General features: G+C 36.5%; 1 long non-coding RNA gene across 1 annotated transcript in view; it reads right to left on the bottom strand.

Annotated features, from left to right (window-relative positions):
- Positions 1–18,478: 18,478 nt before the first annotated feature.
- LOC148214702 (uncharacterized) overlaps positions 18,479–21,816 on the bottom strand; it is a 37,400-nt gene continuing 34,062 nt past the window's right edge. Inside the window, exon 3 of the long non-coding RNA XR_015797710.1 lies at positions 18,479–18,584. This is a non-coding gene — a long non-coding RNA (uncharacterized LOC148214702). The remainder of the gene's footprint in view (positions 18,585–21,816) is intronic.

Here is a 21,816-nt window from a genome sequence, read left to right on the forward strand (position 1 = left end):
AACAGCAAAATGAAAGTAGCCTAGCACTTAGCACAGTGTTGTCCAAACCTGGCCACTTTAAGATGAGTGGACTTCAACTCCCAGAATTGCTGGCTGGGGGATTCTGGGAGTTTAACTCCACTCATCTTAAAGTGGCCAAGTTTGGACAACACTAACTTAGTATTTTCACGGAGAAGAGCACTCATGTTGATGTAGGGAGGAAAAGTGTGCTTTTGAAATGAAGCAGAGAAATGTGCATGCTTCCAGGGTGAGTGGGTGAGGTCTGTTTCTGCCCTCCAGAAATGTAACTAGCCAGTTTTGGCAACAAGATAAGAAGTAAACCTGGATATCTGCTATTTGTCTCCTAGAGTATCAGCTATTCCACTCATTTTATATTATCCTCCTGTTTGATAAGCATTCCATCCATCCCTTTTACAAATCATTAAAGAAAATATAGAAGTGTAGAGTCCTTGGTGCTCTCTGAACTTGGTTGTTTGCTGGCAAACATTTCATTACCAGACTAGGTAACACCATCTGTGCTAGTGAGTGTGGGGTTTGCTCCCTGTTTATATACAATAGCAACCACACTTACTAGCACTGATGATGTTACCTAGTTGGGTAAAGAAACGCCTGCAAGAAACAACCAAGCTCAGAGAGCACTAAGGACTCCACAGTTCAATCCTGAGCTACATATGCTGGTATTCTCTTCTACTGAAAATATAGAAGGGTAGAGGACCCAGGACAGATCGTTGTGACACCTCACTTGATATATCTCTCCAGTTTGATAAGGAACCATTGGTGAGAATTGTTGGCATATTGTATTCCAGTCAATTATATATCTGCTGAATTATCTTGCCATCCAGCTCACACTTAACTAGCTTGCTAATCAGCAGTGTCATGGAGTACTTTATTAGCTACTGAAGTCAAGATTATGTCTTCTGCATTCCCACAATCTGTTAAGAAAGTTACCCAATCAAAAAATGAAAAAAGATAAGCCTGGCAAGATTTGTTCTTGACAAATGCAAGCTGCATTCTGGTAATTACTGCATTGCTTTCAAGGTGATTACAGGGTGAGTTCTTTACGATCTGCTCTAAAACCTTCCCAGGTATTGATGTCAAACTGACTGGTCTGTAATTTCTTAGATCTTCCGTTCCTCCTTTTTTTGAAAATAGGGACAATATTTGCTCTCCTCCAATCATTTGGCACTTTACCAATTCTCCACGATTTCTTAAAGATAATACACAAGGGCTTCACCAGACCATCTGCTACTCATTTCAGTATCTTAGGATGCAATTGATCTGATCCTGGAGACTTAAACTCCAAATATTCCTTGGCATAAAGAAGTATTCCTTGATCATGCATCTTTAATATTAAACTTCAGACCTGTCCTACATCCTGCACTTCATAATTTTCTCGTGAAAATTGGTTTATTTAGAATAACACAAATATATAAACTACTTACAGTCTTTAGTTTGTTTATCCTAGTAGCAAGCCTTACTCCCCATCTAGCTTCTGCTTCTGTTCTGTCTGGTATTGGCAGTTCCATCTCCTATTCACTGATTAGGGTGAATTTCACTACATTTCCTCTTCTGTGAGTTTATATGCAAACTACATGTACACAATCAAAAGTAACCATTAGTTTTCAGGTTCTTAACCCAATCATTGATAGCATTTGGAATTATTCCACTGAATAAATGGTTACTATTTCTACTTACACAAACTAGTCACTATAACATACTGGCTTTCTGATAATTCTTCCTCTAGAATCACAAGTTCAAAAACTGAAGACAAGAACCATGAACCATGAGTTTGGAGATGGTGGTTGGATGTCAGCATCCTTTGGTGTCACTAACTCATTCAGAGTTTTGTTGGCAAACCTACTGAGCTTAATTTTGTTTCTAGAACTGCCTGTGAATGTGAGGACTGCTGCTTCTCTGAAACTAGCTGTGTCAAACATTACTAACCCTAATCTAATTTAATTTATATTTGGGATCCTGGATGCAATTCTGGCAAAACATGAAGGTGATCAAAGTGAAATTTGTAGGCTGCTTTTGCATCTGAGGCACATTCTTTCTTGAAATCAGGCCTGTGAAATTTGAAGACTTAGATTTGGAACTGGGTTTCATAGCTGCCAACCAATGATTAGTTTTGCTTGGTTATTCTTATTCTTAGGCATGCATGAAAGTTGTTCTGTATCTCAGTAAAGCTAAAAATGGATTCTCTTGTGCTAGAATTTGCTTTGCAGTCTGCTTCCTCATATCTTCTGGGTGGCGGGGGTTGCAGTATGATTATACTTCTCTGAAAAGAATACAACTCTTTGTGAATTGTGCAGTATTATCTACTGTCATTGACGCATCTAGGGATTATGTTTTTTTAATGCAATTATGGCAGTAGAACTTGTAGAAACATCTCTATATATGTTCTAAGCATTTAGTCATGCCTAAATGGCTTTGTGAAGTCTTTTCAAAACTTCTTGTTGCATGTCAGCTGGAATAACAATTCTGTCACTGTAGATAATTAGTCTGCATAATATCCTTAGTCTTTCTCTCCTTACAAAGAATAGGCTGAGGGCATGCATGGGATGACCAACCATTTTGTATAAAGTTCAATATTACTTGTATGCTGAAGACACAATGAAATATTGCTTTGTAAGTCTCCACCATGACATAGTCCACATTCAAAATGATGACCTGCATGTGGTGACATCATGATGCAAATCCTGCCCATCATGATACATATTGCTCCCTCCTGCAAGCAGATGCCAGTGATCTCCACTTCTCAAAGTTAAACTGAATCTTGATCAAAGGATTTTTAAGGTTGTCAGGTCAAAGAATCACCACTACAAGTGTTTCACCTGAAAACATTCAGTTTGAGGGTTATATTTCAGCTTTTGAAAGAGATGACCTAACATCTCATGGGTACCAAGCCTAAACCTTTCCAATTTATTGGGACAACCAATTGATTCTAGTCTTGAAGGATTCCAGTCAATAAAAATATTTACATATGAGCATACTGCATTTTTGCACCTATGAGTATTCAGGAACCACAGGTATTGGTTGCAGCTGTTCTTCATGATTTATATTCTGCCTATTCCATAACTGAATGTTGGCACTCACAACAGTATGCTGATTGACATCACAAAATACTAACACTCTGGTTTCGTTAAGTTGTTTGACACTCCTGAGAACTTCACCTTGTGTATATTCCCATTGCAATGGTATCTATTTTGAGCAGTATGTTTAAGGGTTGTAGAACCTTTGCCAACAGTGGTACAAAACTTCCTTTTTAAACATTTTACTATTATAATTCTAAGAAAAAAAGAAAAGGAATAAAGCTGTTGCAAATACATATCTTAAAAGAACATATAGAATATAATAAGGAAGAAAAAAATATAAGTAGTAGAATATAGATGGATACCCTACAAATGCAAATAACCAGCAAAAATATATGGCTAATATATTCTAATGCACCATTAATAACTAGAATACTTTAAGACATTTCTAGTCAATTTCTAGTCAAGAGATGTCTCTATTGAACAGTAAAAATATTTGGTTAACACAATTAAAATCAATAAGAGGAAAAAGACAAGCTGTAAATAGTGAACAGTATATTAAAGAATATTGTAAATAATGTGTATATTATATGTCCAATTAAAATAGAACCCAAATTTGGGGTGTGGCACAATTCCATGTGTAGAATTATAGTCCCGAAATAGTTTCTACGTAAGAGTAAATTGTACATAAGAATTACTTTTTACATATAAAGCCAGTCTAGATTTCAAAACATTTCCCCACAGTTTCATTAACCTTTCTTCCATAGAGGGGATCAGAGATCTTTTTCAATAAAAAGCATATGAAATCCTTGTACCTGTTATCCTATACAATGCCAGTTTAATACATTTTAAAGAATGTGTGGCTTGGTGAAGTTTAATAAAAATAGCTCAGGTTAAAATGGGATTATGACTTTCAAATTTGTTCCATTCTATGATGAATTAATTCCTAATATTGTTCAATAAACTTCCAAGTGACTGCAGCATACCCCTCAAATCTCCTTAGCTTAGCTTCTGGGGGGTTCCTCTCTAAAGAGCTTCTACTTCCTTTGGAACTGAGGTCACTCTATGTTCATCTGAGCAAGGATGTCCGAGATACATGAGCTCTTTCAGGAACTGAAGGAATTTACTTCTATTTAGTCTTAAGCCTGGGGCCTTTATGGTTGCTAGGAAATAGACAGTCTCTGTTGTACTCATTCTCAGTAAGGCCATAAACCACAGTGTCTTCCATGAAAACCAAAACCTCTCTAAGTGTTGCAGAAATACAGATGTTTCCCTTTGGAATTACTTAGGAGGGCTAGAAAGCTTAAAAAGAATTATTCTAAGCTGGCGGTGCAGGGAAGGTGGGGGAGGAGGAGGAAGAATCAACCAAATGGTCTTATAAATATAATTAATTTGGCATGATCTGGATCTAACTGAATATGCCAAACGCCACCAGCAGCACCAAAAAGTGAAAATGCTTGAGCATCTGCAAATAGTAGAAGGGTTTATTTATGTATGCATTTAATTTCTAAATTTAATGCATTTGCAAATTCACATGTTTCTTGGATAATAGGTCCATTGGCATGCCCTATTCATTGGTTCAATGGTAAGTTCAGTCACCTCATATTGGAATATTTTTTCTGATTTGGCTTTTATTTTGGGGAGTAATGGGACTGATATTACTCTGGCTAAATGGATTGTATAGCTCCTTCCTTAAGCTTACTTTTACTGGAAAAAATCTTTTAAAATTCCTATTTCCTTGCGGGGCTCTGTGGAGACATCTTCTGCACAATGCATTCAGTCTATTATAAGATATGACTCTTGGCTCAGATATTTGCTTGACCACGTAGCACATATACTTTAAGCTAAAATTCTCTGTTTCTCCATTGGATACTGCTATAAAATATCCTAGGCAGTATAAACTCTTGTTGCTAGGGCTTGCAAGGGATGAGGGAGTTTGTTGGAGATGGGCAGACTCTGGAAGCTCCTGTAGGCAGATTGCAAAATCCCAGTTACATCCGTTTTCAAGCATATCCTTCTCATTTTCAGAGACTCTTCACAAAGTCATCAGAGCGCAGAGTTAGTTGCAAAGATTCCCATTGGTATCACCATATTTTTCAACCTTTCTCACTTCTTGAACTTGATACAGGTGCAAAGATGCAAAGCAGGAGACTGAGAGTTCTAGTCCCGCCTTAGGCGTGAAAGCCGGCTGGGTGACTTTGGGCCAGTCCCGCTTTCTCAGCCCAGCTCACCTCACAGGTTTGTTGTTGTGGGGAAAAGAGGAGGAGGAAGGAGTATTACGTACGTTCACTGCCTTGAGTTATTTATAAAAATAATAAAGGCGGGATAAAAAAATCTAAAAAAAAGTTTGTCCATTTTCTTACAATTTTGCAGCCGTTCAACTATATTGTAGTTGATTGTTTTGTTTACAGAGCAACGGCTCACTGTTTTGGATTTGGTTTTGTTTTTTTACCTGTCTCCCTTGGCAGCTTGTTTGGGTACCTGAGGCCTTTTAGCAATATTGTTAAAGCTCTTCAGTTCTGTTCCTTTTTCGCTGTAATTTTTTGTCAGAGAAATCCAGATGATATATGGTGAAAAGCAGTAGGGACTTAATTGTGTGTGTGTGTGTGTGTGTGTGTGTGTGTGTGTGTGACTAATCTATGAGCAAGTGCAGAGCTGAGTTCTCATAGGTATTTATTATATTTCTAAAATGTTTTAAAAATAATTCTTTCAGCCAAATTTTCTGCACTTTGGGTGGTAAATGGAACTCATCATTAACACAACTTCACTTGCTGTTGGCTCCTAAGGTGAAAAACAAAAATACAGTAGCTTGTCCTGAGCTTACATTGTTCTTTCTGGCTAGAAATTCAAAATACTGCAAATTTAGTTCTGATGGAATACTGAAACTATTTTTAGTTTTTATTTTAATTTTAACTATGTTTTAGGTAGGACTGTTTTGTTCCAAGCTTGAAACAAAACACATATTCTCTTTCATGCACTGTCCTATTGTGTAGTTTCACACACACGCTATAGACTTTCTTGTGGGAACGTGAATTTGATCAGTGCTTCCTTCAGAACCTTGTGAGCCCATAAGGTCTTCTAAGCTTTCCAGTATAGAGAGGAGAATACATATGTATGAAAATACATGCTTGAAATATGTAGAAATATGCTATTATTTATAAAAAGAGGGATTTTACAAGTGACATCAGGTTAAACAGTTCTCAGAACTGTCTAAATTTATTAAGGCCTAATGTGATTTAGAAGCGAAAATTCCTTTCCAGAGGGTATCTGTCAACTTGCAGACTCCTTAATCCTCTGATTGCATGTTTCTGCTTTTTACTTATGCTTTTTGTTAGACCTGGACCTTTTGGTCCCCAAATGGAGGAGCTTATTCTATTTGCAGAAGGCTTTTGAGATAGCAGGGTCTTACCAATCACTACAAGGAAGGAGACAATGTTTGCCAGTTTTCTTCTTCCCAAATCCCTTCACAGCCCTAAAGAAAGCTGCACTGAAATATTAGAAGATCTTCAGATCATATGTGAAAATGAGGATTGGGGAAAATGCTTCTATTCTGTACATTAATTGAGGCATTGTTGCCAGTTTTGCATGGAGTGTCCCTGCTAACATGAGTATACTCTGAAATCTACCCAACACATAGAACATTTTCCTTCTGTTGGTTGTTTCCACAATAGCCATTTATGATTAAGCTGGTCTTTGTAATTTCTTTTCTCAGGATTAAAGAATTGAACTGAGATGGTTTCTAGATACTGCCATTTCTGTGGCTCCTCCAGACAAGAATGCTCAGTCTCTTGGTCATTGACACTTAAAGAAGACATTATAGGGCTAGATGGCCCAATGATCAGATTTAGATCTTCAGTGTCCACAGATTCTAACACATCCTGAGTTTTTGAGAAGGGAAGAAGGGTTGTAACTCAGCTGTAGTGCACATACTTTGTTTAATACCTGTTATGAATAACTGATGGAGAGCCTCTAGTATTCAGTATTGACCATATTGTATAAAATGGACCAATAATCTAATTTAGCATAAGGCAGCTTTCTGTGTCGCTAAGGTTAGATTTACTTAATTCTGTCCTTCAGGCAGAACACACACACAAAACACATCCTGCAAGGATGTGATTAATATCCCCTGGTATAGCTTCATGATTCATGTGAATGATCAGTTCAGCATTCCTCAATATTTCTGGTAAAATGCTCCTCCAGACTTGCTGAAGAAATCCAAGAAAAACACAGACTACTTTCAGCACATCTGATATTGGCAAAGCTTGACAACTTGCATGAAGCAGTGCCTGTTTGAGAAACAGTTGAGAAAACATCTCCATGGAGGCAACAAGTATTTCACATGAGTTTGTTCCCATTAAGAAAATCTTGAGAGAAATGACAAGTAGGTCTACTAGATCAGAGCTGCAAACATCTTGAGGACCAGCAGATGGCAGCAAAGAGCTGGAGTTTTTCTCATGGTTATCCAGAGTTTTGCAGCCCAGATATGAAAGTCCTAAAGTAAATGTTATTTCTTCTAGGCTTTTTTTTTTTATGGATGTTTCTGATATCTTGTTGGGGGAAAAGAATAGATAACTGCAGACTCTGCAAACCCTTCTCTCTGTATGTGTTCAGTGGTTGCTTGTGTAGTACTTTTTCCCCAGCAGGTGCTCATCACTGAGAATAAATCTACTAGTCATATTATTCATTTATTTGTTATTTATTTCCAGATCTAGAGGCTGCATGAATTCTGGACAACTCTGGATGGCTCACAAATAAAAAAGAAAAACTGCAAGATTTCTTAAATGTCACTAGGGTGGGAATTGCATGAATCTTGGGGGAGAGGGGCATGACATTCCAGAGGGTAGGTGCTGTGACAGAGAAGGCATGTTTTCTGGGTCCCACAAGATGATGCTGTTTAAACACAACTTCTGTATGTTTAATTAAAAATGAACAAAGCAACATAGGACAGAATTATAAAAGAAAATTAACATAGCCAGAAAAACACTGATCCCAACCATACCTATTTGAAACATATATGCCATATTTATCCCATCCCATAACCTTATAAATCTCATGACTGCCACCAGGATAATTCCAGTAAAATAATGCTTAAATGGGAATTAGTATAAGGTACAAAATAATGGACTAAAGTGGAACTGTAGGTCAACAAACAGAGATGAGGAGATGTTTCCTCTACTGACACAAATACAGAAGAAGTACTATGACAGAAAAAGCTGGTTCTAAAATGAAAACTTTCTCTTTTCTTTTCTTTTTTTTGGCAACCAGCCAAAAATACACTTATATTTCATATAACTATATCATATAAAAATATGATATAGTTAAAATATGATATAGTTATATTTTATAGAGCAATGGAGTGTACTCCCTACAATTAAGATTCTTCCGTAATATTTTCTCATAAGGCAATCCCATTAAAAAAATGTGCCCTGTAGTGTTAATTTGTAGTTACCTTCTTGTAGTTCATTCATTCAACTTATATGGCTGATCAATTCACAAAATGACTCTGGGTGGCTTATAAATTAAAAATGATAAAAAAATTAGTGCATATCAAAGACAAACAAAACAAACTGGTAACTGAGAATGCCAATCAATAAGCTACAATACTGATGTATCAATTATTCTTTTCTCTCAGATATGGAAAAAAAAATTATTATTGAGAAGCAACCCTAAGTTTTGGTAGGGCTTTTAAATTATTGCCTTTTCTCGTTATTGCTATTTTTATTTTGCTTGTTTACTTTTATAGCAAAATCTGCCATTTTTCAGTACAAAGAAAAGAGAAATTATAAGCAAAATCTTATTAACTGTATGAGCTATTTGCTTCCAGTTTTTATCTATTATTTTCTTAGTAACATTTTAAATTCAACTTATTTTTTAAATCAATTTTGTTAAGAAATCTTGAATGTTATTAGGCTGCAGGTTTGTAAAGAGGTTTTTAAAATAGGAGTGTACAATTTGAGATTTCAGGGCTGCATTTTGTTCCCCAAACTCTTTTGTTGTTAATATATTGAGTTTTAGAGAAAATGAGAATCATTAAAATAAATGTTTTGGTTAATTTAAATTATGTTACATTACATTAATATTTTTTCTAGCTGTACTCACTTTGATCTGTGGCTGATTAAAGGCAAGTGTTACCTTCTGCCTACAAAAGGTGCACATCTCCTTACAGCAAAAAAATGAATACAAACATGTATCAATAATTAATGTTAATATATACACTTAACTATAATCCTGTGGGATTTACTTCTGACTCTAAATGAGAGAACAATTCATTACAGGAGGGAAATTGAGAAGTCATTGGTAAATAAATATTACCTTGCTTACCACGAAGTAAAAAAAGCAACAAGGAGAAGCTTCTAATTAAAGGCACAATAGCACCTAACTACCTGCACAGCACTTTATGAATATACACAGTGCAACTTGATGCTATTTGCTATGTTCTAATTTAAAGAAACAATTGTCTACAAATCAGGTTGCAACCTAATAAATTAGAGGTAAGTAAAAATTTTAAGCCAGTGGGTCCATTAGGGATTTTGAGAGGATGTTATGGATACTGTAACAAAATAGCAACAATGTGGTGTTTTTTTTTCTATCAGCAAAATACATTTAGAAGGCAAACTAGTGTGATGTTCCTGTACTGTTTTAGTCATGAGATGTGTGTGTGTCAGTGTTCTGTTTCATTGTTTAATCGTCTTTCTAGTAGTCTGTAGCCTCCCAGGCTTTCCATAGTTCAATTAAATTCCAAAGGAAGACAACATAAAGAAACTCCTCCCATTGGTTTTTCTGACTGACTAATATGGGCAGTCAGAGCAGTGGAAGAATTTATAATGGAAAACAATGTCAAGAGGAGCATCCTTTGTTATTTCCAACAATATAGGAAGCTGGAAAAAAAATCAGCAATAGAAATTTGAAAGAAATTTAAAGTAATTATCTACCTGAGAATAAGGTAATAAAACTGGTGCCTTTTTAGCAAGGAAAGAAAACATCTGAGAAACTGCACAGCAGATTTCAGCACACAATTATTTTGACCTGCCATTTACTCATATGTCAGCAGGGGTTTCATTATGTTCTTCCTAGCAGCTGGGATGATGGAGAGGTTCCATCTTTCTAAGGATGCTTGAGAAATATATTATTTGCAAATGTTGGTTTGTGCCTCCTGGTCTAATGAGATCCGAATGTAGCTATCCACTGGATAGACATTTATTAAAACTAAAAGATGAATGTGGAAATGGTAGGATAGCCTGTTCTTCAAGAAAAAGAAAACATGTAAGTGAAAATGCTAGGTGTGTAAATAATAATGCCTCAGTTTACTGTCCTTTAGCCTGTTTCATCAACAGTGCATCAGCTTAGCTGAGATCCAGTACATGAAGTGTGTTCAACATGGAATAATATGATTGGTGGTGAGGGAGTGGTTATGGCAAAAGCAGAGTTATACATTTTAACCTTTTAGTCCATTTCCCCCCCCCCCATTTTAACTTTTTGTTTTACTCTTCCATATATATGAAAGATATATTTTTGGGGTATAAATCCCCAAATTCTCAGAGTGGTCCAATTAACTGAAGAGTTGTTGCAGGGAACAGTACATTTAGGGCAGGAGATCTGGATGGCCCAGGAGTCCCAGAATGAAACTCAAGTTGTCTGTGTTCAAGAAGTGCCAGTCTGTACATTTGGGAATTGTTAGATGGTCTCGGAAAGTGAATGTGGTTTTAAGAAATGCTTTATTATAATGAAGAGAAGGAGGCAATTTCATATTATTTTGGTGTTTAAAAAAAATCAAACAGGGATAGAGTAACACATTCTACAAAAATAATGAAATGGCTGTTTCCCAATAACCTGTTTTCATTTTTTAAAAAATAAATGGCATGCTGCCTGGATGGGAGAAATTCATGGACATTGCTGTGCCAAAAATTAGTCTAAAGTGCACACACTGTTCCATTTCAATCCTGGTTCTTATTTTGGAAACTGCATGAACTTTTCATTGAATACATGCTTGTTAGGGTATTGGAAAAAAATGCCAAAAAGGAAATATAAAATCCATGATACCTATGGTTCTGGAAATCACTTTACCCTGGCAGTGTTTTCAGTTACATGTACTAAGACTTTGCCAGACTTTCTCTTTATTTTTGCACAACCACAATAGCATTTGAGGAAGATATTTCTTAACAAACAGGAATTTATTTTAAGAAGACATGCCTGTACAATACAAGCAAATATAACCTCATCTAAAGTTTATTGCATGGAACCATGCATGAAGCATAGCCCTACACAATAACCTTGCTCAGAATTCCAACTGAGTCAGCGAAGCCTTTAATCTTCCTGTGACGAAGGAACAGATGGCAGAGAGACCATAGAAAGGCTCGTGAATATGGGAAGATCAGATTTGTGTGATTCGGGGGGCAGGGGGGCTTAAAAAGGAGGGTGTAATATGATATAGACAATGTTATTATGCATTCATTTAATCTATTCGTCACAAATATTTTATTAATTGCTTCCCTGACCTCCAGGGCCAGAAGGAAATGTAGAATTTAGAAACAGTACAAAGGAGATTGGCAATGCAGAGTCATGTCACTGATAGATGTACAAGATGTGTGTCTGTGTGTGTGCATGTGCATGCATCTACATCTCTCTCTATATATCTATATATCTATCATCTATCAATCATCTATCATTTGTCATATGTCATCTATCTGGTATCTATCATCTATCATACTGTATATTTCTATATCTCTATCTGAAATCTTAGTAGATCACCAAATCATAAGATTTCAGGTGAAAAGTCTGAAACCTTTTACAAGACTCAGTAGGCATAACAAAAACAAGACAGAATATAAACATTCAGTGATGGAAACTGAGAAGAAAACTATACTTCTCTGACCCAGCTGTACCTTCATTCATCATTGCTGAATGTAGGAACAAAAGGTCATAAGGTGACTTTATGCTAGTGGAAAACAGTTCTGCTCATGCAAAATGGGGCACTGAAGTTTGGCAATCTATCCTATCATTGAAGAGAACTACTCTTGAGGCTAGTGAACTTCTGGAACAATATAGGCTTGGCATGAACATCTATGGTAGACTGGACATCATGGATGACCATCTTATGACCCATCACCTACATGCAGAAGTATTTTCTGCTAGCCTCATGTCACCTCTGAATACATACCACCTATTGTCTAGCACTTCTTTTTCATACTCCTTTTAGCCAGCAGAAAAATACTCTGGAAATAAGCCAATGTGTTGCTAATTGAGTCAAATTCTGAGTTTCGCTGTCACCATTTAACATGCAAGAAGCACAGACATTCCTTCACAGCTTAGTCCAAAACAATAAACAAACAGACATTTTCTGAAACAGACCTAGAAGTAAACAACACCCTTCTACCAGTTCAAACTGAAAATGTGTTAGCTACCAATACAACACTAAGAAAATAAAATTCCAGTGATTCCCATTGGTTAATTCATACATATTTATTTTCCAAGACTGATGTGTATTCTCACATTAATATATAATGGCAATGTAAGACAAAGCTGCACATTGCCGAGGCAATATGTAGAAATGCATTATTGATTTGTTTGGTAACATTCATCAATTTTGTTATATTTGATTTGATTATTCTGGGGAAATAATTGGTTACTTTTCTCCATCCCCACTTCTTGTTAGACTTGTTAAATGTTTAATTGTTCCACAGCTACAAAATAAGCAAACCCCAAAACTTGTTTTGTTTATTTTTATTTATTTGATGCATGCCCTTATTTTGGGTAAACATCAGGTTTTCTACCTTAGACATTTCCCATAAAAGTGATTTGAGTCAAGATGAGAGCCAGGTATTATTCTAGAAAATATTTGCCCAATATGACAAGTTCATTTCAATAATTAACTTATAGCCCCTCAGATCTCCTAACCTCCCAACTGGCATGCATCCTGAAATTTATGAAGTTAGCACAAGGAAGAGCAGGGAAAATTCATCTGAAAGTTAATTATGGGCACTTCCACATCACTGCTCTAAATGGTAAACAACAAAGCAAGAATTAATCAAACAGGACAGTGATAAAATCATCAAGAATAATAATATCCATCCAGGAAAAGACAAGAGTTCTAGACAATGAGAAACCACCAGGCTCCAGCTTTAGTGCCAAAAAATGGCCTTGCCTGTGCTATAGTTGAACCAGAAATTAATTGACTTAGCTGATGAAGAATGATGATGGTGTAGGATCATAGGAATGAACAGCTAACCTGAGAATGGAGCAAGCACCTAATATACATGTGCCCTTATACTATGACATGTCTTAATTTAAAATTCAAGTTTATTACTTTTAAACTTCAGCAGAATCAGATTCTTGGACAATATTTAAAGACACTCTATTTCCTCCTGGGTTTTCATGCCTTTATGGGTTTGAATTTTTGAGCAAAATTCACAGACTCACAGATTCTACTGTGTAGAGCAACAGGAGAGATCCTCTTCCTTGGGGCTCTGTATATATACTGGAGATTCCTATACACATCAGAATCAAATGCCTATACGAATACCTAAATATTTCTCTGGAGTTCTAAAACCTTCACCAGTGTCTGGTCCAGTTGGAACCTGTCTCCTTCCCCAATTACTACTATCAAGTAACCTGTGGAAAGGATGCCTGAGAGAGAGAAAAAGAAAGAGATGAAGGCAGGTGAAGCCATCACAGAAAGTTGCTGTTCTTGGACTCTCTCTCCCTCCCTCAATGGGCCACTGCCATCAGCTTTTTGTTGATTTGTTTTTAAATCTTATTTATTGTATTTTATCAGTGATTAGTTATAATGCTTGAAAGCTGCTTTGGCAGGATTGCTTACATTTCTCAAGCATTAATTAAGCAGATTTATATGTTCAGTCACACTTTGAATGTTATGGTTCAGCTTTCCATGGAAAAATGTAGTAGAGAAAAACGTGCCAAAATGCAACTCATAGTGAAAACTGGTAAGTATGTAAGTGTAGTATTAGTATATATTTTAAAAAACACAGTACTGTAATACACATACTGTATTGCATATATTGGGAGAAATGTGCACACAAATACATAGAATTTTGAATTGATTTTTTAAAAATAAACTGCAGATGGGATAAACAGATAATAAAATGAACTTAAAACAGGAAAAATAGATTTGTCTATTTGCCCCTTTTTTCCTCTAACAAAATACTCTGCCTTTATATTTTCTCCCTGCCTTATGAAAGCTGTCATTAGTTGTTTGCTCATTTATTGAGAGGTAAAGTCTGCTTAATAAAAAAGAAAGCAAGCTTAGAATTACCAGTTTACAGTGCCACTGTCTCCTTGAGGTAATGAATCATTGCCAATGGGATTCACTCCTAAGCAAATAGGTAGAGGATTATAGACTTAATTGTATAATGGAGCTGTTGTGTAGCAATGTATCATCAGATTCAATGTAAGGCTGCCTGCCTGCCTGCCTGCCTGCCTGCCTGCCTGCCTGCCTGCCTGCCTGCCTGGCATTGTGCTAAAAGAAAGAAAAGGAACTGCCAAATTTGTAAGGCTTTTTGAGAGCCACCGCCTAGGCAGATGCCCAGTTGAAAAACTGGCCAAGGAGTAGAAGGGAAAAAGCTGCAAAGACAAGAAAGTCCATCAAGAGGCCCATGTTGCTTTCTTACATTTCTTGCCTTCCTTCTTAAATTACAAATGCATTTTCCTTCTCCCTTCCCTATTCCAGGGTTCTAAAACGTATTGTTCTAATAGGAAAAGTCCTCAATGAAACCTGAAATTTTATTCAGATCTATAACAGATCTATATGAAAAATAAGAACAGATTCTCACAAATACTTTGTTTTTTTAGCTTGTCTGAAACCTCTAGGAGTTTACTCTTTTTTGGCCAGGGGAATTTCATAACTTGCCTTTTGAATTGTCCATAACATGAACTGAGAGAATGAATCACCACTCCCTAACTCAAAATATATTTTTTAAAATGACTTGCCCAAGAGGATCCATATTACTCTTTACAGAAAACCTGTTTGTTGGATTTAGTACTGCTTAACCTCAACGGATCATGTCATTACTGGAAATGATACAGAAAAAATAATGTGACTTTATTTATAGAAAGTGATATAAATTATTTGAAAATAATGATACATTTAGAACTGATTTCCAATCAAGATTAAATTGAAACTTGCCCATGCACATTTTGTTATAAACTGGAATAACCTGTTTTAGTATGATTTTTGACACTCGTGTGTGTATGTATGTATCCTTTTCACCACATCCTTTTCCTTTTTTGTCCTCATTGCCTTCATCCTTACTTGCCCTCACTGTCATTTAATTAATTAATTAACACAATTTATATGGCTACCCATCTATCCAAGAAACTTGGGGATGGGGGAAAACAAGATAAAAACAAAGGGCTCTACTGAACAAGAACCCAAATAAAACTACATCAAGGCTCAGTAAAAGCACAAAACCACAAATCATATATACCCATATTAATATCCCCATCCCAGTGCCTGGGGTAATCTTATCAATGTCATCATAGCCAGATCAGATGTAATAGCTATAAAGGGGAAAGGAAGGTATGGATATTGAATGCGATCAGGCAAGAAATTTGCACACGGAATATTTATTTTAAAAATTGAATGACTGACTGATTGATTTCATGCTACTAGAGAGTGCTCAAAGAAACTAACAATAACAATAATAATAAATTGACACTTAAAATATCATAAAACTATGAAATCACTATTAAATTAGCTCAAACTGAGAAGGTTCTCGCTGAAAAAGAGTATCTTGATTTCTTTCCTGAAAGTGGAGAACAGAGTGCATTTAATAGTTCGGAAGCAACATTTATAACCTGTGCATCATTTTTCATATTTAGCTATTCAAATGCATCTGGAACTTTATCTTTTGAGGATCCTACAGGCTTTATTGCTGGGACTATTTTTACTGTCTGCCAGCTCTTCATGCTGAAACAAATTCCCTAAACAAAAGGTTTTTGTAGAAGTCTTGGGCAGCCTTCAAGGAGGGAAACTCAAATGGGTCAATCAGATTTTGAATGACATGATCAGGTATCTTATAGGTGATTCCTAAGGCACTGGTTTAATGGAAGACTCATGGGAAAATCAGCCTGGTGTGAGGATTTAGGTAAGTTTTGGTCTGGGTATGCCTGATGAATAGTTTTGCAAATAAATGATGTGGGAAAGCTTGGATTCATCACAATGAAATACACACTTAGCAATCACTACTACATCCAGGGCCCTTCCTTAGCATACTTTAATGTGAAGTTTTGCCTCTCCTGATCAATGCCAGAGGTTTCACTGCTGCAAGGATATATAATAAATCTAGATAAATACATCTCACCTTATTTTAGTAAACACTGTTTTACTGTTATTCTGTCCCATCTTGTTTTGATTTCTATTTCCTATTCTCTTTTGCTAGTCCAACTGCTACTCCAATTTTAAATTATTATTAGACTGTAAGGGTTGGGAGGGTCCTTGGAGACCTTATAGTCTATCTGTGTGTGCCTGGGGGGGTGGACTGTGGAAGGGCAAGTGTCAAGATGTCATCACAGGCATGACAGGTCATTTGCATCACAACACAGTTGATGTAGATTACATCATTTGTATCATTTGTGCAATGATGCCATGGTGTGCGTGATATCACTGTGCCTTCAAGTGGCTGCCTGTGATTCCAACCTTCTTCCTAGTGCAGGAATCCACTATTACAGAATCCCTAACAGTTGGCTACTGACTTTTTATCTAAACAGCTCCAGCCAAGAAGAGTTTTATATATTACTATTACAAATGGAAATAGATTTTGGCTGGACAACAGAAAAACATTCCTGATAGGAAGACAAGGTGGATTCTCTTTTGCTTCAAATAGAGGATACTTCCACCCTGCACTGTTTCCATTTCCCAAATCCTGCAAACTGTTTGTCCATGTAATGGATTTCACTTCAGTACTTCCAGAGCAATCATCTTCACCAAGGGCAATCATGGAATACTATGAATCAATGAATACTCCCTCCAATGAGTGCAAAAAACTGTCATTCACTCAAGGGCCCTGTCTCCTGGGCAACACCTGGAATAATAAAAATTCCATCATTCCCAGAATAAACTGTAGCCCCATACCCCATTTTCAGTACATACTGTGCATATTGTCTGGCTGTTTTACAAAATGATTGAACTATTGGTATGAGGGGGAAGCTACCTGCCTACAAAATTGCCAGGTCTTCTTCCGAGAGCTACAATCGTGTGATACTTCTATGTGGGGAGTGTGATACTTCTATATGGGGAGAAGAGAGGTTCAGGGAAGGAACACTAGTTTCCTTGTGCCCAAAAGACTGGATGAGGCAAGTCTTTGGTGCCCACTGCTTATTAAGCAGGCAAAATAAAGCCAGAGGGTTTTAAAAAAAAACTGCCACCAAACAGAGATATTGTTGACTAGAAATAGAAAAGAAGGATTAAGTTGAGTTTGTTGATAAAGTTGCCTGGGAAATCTACTAAAGAGTTCTGGGTTCAGGCAGCAGAAGGCAAAGTAAAGCAAAAGTTCCTGGAAATGAGAAAATTGTCCAAACCCAAGTTCCCTATTACAAATCGAGCTGTGCCACAGCCAAGCTAAAAGAACATTGGCACATATTGCATATGTTGAGGGACCTGTAGAACCATTTGCAAAGAAAGCAGGTGTTTGGGACTGACTTAGGGCTTCTTTTCTAAATGGAGCTATTTTAACAGAACTTAAAACCCATTGAAATGACTGGGGCTTACAGCTAAATTAACAACTAGGAATCAGGCTATAAATATGGATACTGGTGCTTTAATATTGGCACCCACATTTTGCAGTCAATTGTTTTCCACGTTTAGTGTATTTGGCTTGGCATTTGGCCTTAAATCCTTCACATACTCTGACATCTTGGTTACATATTCAGAGATTATCTGACCAGTGCTTTTTCAGAAATCTAAAGTAAGCCCAAATAAATCAGAAGAGAAGTACATGCAGAGCGCAATTAACATTTATTTCCAGCTCAGTTATTTTGGTAATAACTGAGGCCATTTATCACATATTTTGTTTTTATTTCCAATATTGTATGTTACTAACATTTTCAAGATTGAGACATTTCGTTTCTTTCTAGAAGAGAGAGAGAAGTAACATATTATTCATAGTTTCTTTGATGTAGATGTAAGAAACTTTTGTGGAAAATGCTGTGCTGAAAGTGCTCAGTTTTTACAAATTACAGTATGAACCAGTCTTCCCCAACGCATTAGGTAACATTTCCCAAAACTTCTAGACTGCGTGGTTTTTGAACTTCTGTCATTCTGGCTTAGAATTCTGGGACCTGTAGTCCAACATTTTTAGAAGATGCCAAGTTAGGAATGGCTAATATAGACTATTTTTACAGTAATTGAAAGACAGTGATTTGATTTCTGGCCTATAAACCAGCTTTTTTTTTAAAAGAAAAAAAAGCACAACAAAGAAAAATGCACAGTAATGGTTGCATTAGAACAAATAACGTAGCGCAAAGATGGCCTGTAAGCTTCAGGACTCTTCCCAAATTTCTTCTTGAGTTTATGTCGTGAGCATTTTGGCTTAGAGAAACCTTGGAGAATGGACATATTATAATTAGGGGATTATTTAAAAAGCAGCACACACTTAACTAAGCACTAGCTAGAAAATAATACAATTTTAATCCACCATGAGGCAGCTCCAATAAGGAATGAACTCACCAGTTTGGAAGGTTATATAGATCAGTGTTTCTCAACCTCAGCAACTTTAAGATCTGTGGACTTCAACTCCCAAGATTCCTCACCCAGCATGCTGGGTGGGGAATTCTGGGAGGTGAAGTCCACAGATCTTAAAGTTGTTGAGGTTGAGAAATACTGATATAGATGACTCCTTAGATAGTTGAAAGAAATCTATCCATCCCTTAGCTCTATTGAATATGCAGTTTATGATCTTGGTGCCAATGCATGGTGAAGTGAATTTTTCAAACCAGATGCCTTGCTACCGCTGTTCCCTTTTTTCTTCTCCTGTTACTACTATTTTGTTGGCATGTAAAATATATATTTGTTGCTTTGCAGGATACTAACCTCAGTGTATATAACAAAAATCCCTCCCTCATCCATCCGATCTTTAATAATATTTATTATTATGTTACCACATAAAATTAATTCCTATTTGGAAGATATGAATGTATTATCAGACTGGATGCATCATGCTTTTATTGTGTAAAGTGTTTGACAGAGAAGAGCACAATAACAGCTAAGGATAATAGTTACATTAGGCAGATGTCTTACCAAAATTTGGAAAGGTTTTACTATGGAAAATCTGACTAGCTAAGAAGATGCTGCACAGAGGTATTGGACATTTGGCCACCCTTCGGTATTTATACTGTGAAAGAAGAGAGAATAGCAAACAATGTTTTTGATACTAAAGTTTTCTCTAATTGTTCTATTATTTTGTTGTTGCATCTCTTTTTGTTAGATGTAGAAACTTAGAAAATACTCTAAATCTTATTTATGTGCCTCAATCTTTGTCTTGGCAAATGCTTCACTTACATCAAAATATTTTGTGTTGCTCATTTATGACCCTAACAATAAATATCATCCTGGCTGTTTGTTTAATGGGACTCAAATCATAGCCTGACCCACTGGCTCTTGTTTTGCTGCTGAGCTGAAGGCAGCCAGAGCGGCCATCCAGAGTTCTGACAATAATATCCATCGCAAGAGCTAACATCTGAGACTTCTCTAGAGCTATTCTGGGGCTGATCAGCAGCCCCCACTCTTTCGTCTTCTTGCCTTTTCATACAGCATGAGGCCTCATTCAGGAGGATTGAAATACCAATGACAGAGACATGGCATTATTAATGAATGGGTAGACAAGCTAAATGCTGCTTTGGGTCTTTGAGGGGCATGGTTTGGATGACCATCCAAAAAGGGGCAAGGACAAAGAAGTGGGAAGGACTATGACAAAAACTTGATTTCTTTTAATTTAAATCATATTAAAATTAATTAATCATAGTGCATTGAGAGATTACCAGTAAATCCCAGGGCTATAGGCTAGTTTTAGAAGTTTTAAAAATTAAAGAAGTCCAGAAGAAGACCATATCAACATATTTCCATACTGTTGCCAAGAAAATTGCATGGATGTACTCATGTAAGCACCTAGAGTCAATCTGGTGTTTTTAGCTATTTATGATTCGTCCTTATGTATTTAGCATTTTCCCTCCATGCCTGCCCCTCCCCCTCTAACACACATATAAGATACATACTACATCTGCAGCAATTTGGGGAAGGCGTCTCTGAACCATATTATTCAAAAGAAAGCAAGTAGCCCTTGGTCACAGGTTGTGTATGAACTGAGTAGGGTCTGATGCTTGTATCAGACTGATGAGGTGTACCTATACTGTGCTGCTGGTTGGACACAGTAAAATGTATGGTGTGGCTTGTCATGACTCAAGAATAATGGGATGCATTGAAAAAAATAGGAGTGGTCTTTTGCAAAAGGAGATAAGTAAACAAAATCTTCACAGATCTTGAAAGTGGAAACAGTTATTTGGTACAGAAATCTTCTTGGAACTTATTTAATTGTTCAGGGAAAAAAAACCGCACATAGTGATACAATGTTCATGCAATTGTGTCTACCAATAATACAGGTGGGAGATCAGGTTTGAGTATTACTCTTGGTCAACATTTTCCTGCATTAAATGCTCAGATGTTTGGGTGTGGAGCATTTTATAATAGAGAATAGGTTTATTCTGTATGCTTTAGCCTTCTATAATCTAGTGCCTTCCAGATGTGTTGGAAATGTTAAAGTTCACTACAGATGTAGGACATCTATTGGAGAAGGTGAATATATTACATAATTCTATATGTTTTATAATATGCTAGTTGCTCCAGATATGGCTGCTTCTAGTGGATATCAGATGAAAGATGAAAAACACATGGTGGTGACTGTCCACCACCCTCAAGTGATATTTTTAAAAAGTATAAAAAAAATTCTTATAAACGTTGAAGTTATGTGAATTTTTTAAGACTCAGTCTCTGAATGCCTTAGTTGGAATGAGGATTTGTCAAACTGGCAAATACACACATCCTCATTTTTTTTACTGGGTTGTATCTGTCTTCCTGTGTTATTGGAAATATTTATTCCACAAAGCACTTTTCTGCACTATAGACATGGTGTGTTGGGATGTGCAACAGGATCCCAGGATATGATTCTTCTGCTTTAAAGAGTTGCAGACAGGTGATATGGTCATGCCCCCAAATGCTCAAAAGTACTTTTTTGGAACTGGAGCTGAAACATGCTATAGCTCTGATTTGATGCATTGAAATTCATAGTATGTGAGTGATCTGTATAGAACTCTGGTAGCCACATGCAGCCTTCAGATAGTCTCCAGAGAGTTCTCTGACTGTGATGACCCAAAATCAGCAGTTTTCTACTATTCCATCAATATCTCAGCAAAGTGTCACTCTAGACATGGTAGGGCAGTTTTAATAGAGGGGTCTGACTTTTTAAAATGACTCCTAGCAGTCAGTTCAACAAGACAAAGAAAAAGAAGAAACACTGAATGTAGAGGGACAGAGTCATTGCCCTAATACTGAAACTGGTACTGTTCTAGAATTATAAGTATGCATGTTTGTGCAAAGCTGAAACTCATCTGTAACATATCTTCTATTTTTTAATTTTTTAAACAATGAACACTGTATATTCATGAGTGTGTTTTAAACACAGAAGGTGGACCATTTCAGCAGTTTATCCCTCCAATTTTGAACACTGTTTCCTGCAATGTTTTCCTGACATTCCAGCAGGCTTCAGGAACTTCCCATTAT

Source organism: Python bivittatus, unplaced genomic scaffold (genome assembly GCF_059951505.1).
Source record: "Python bivittatus isolate LINGU-HERP-01145 unplaced genomic scaffold, Pbiv_v1 ctg000580_np1212, whole genome shotgun sequence".
Classification (NCBI taxonomy): Eukaryota; Metazoa; Chordata; class Lepidosauria; order Squamata; family Pythonidae; genus Python; species Python bivittatus.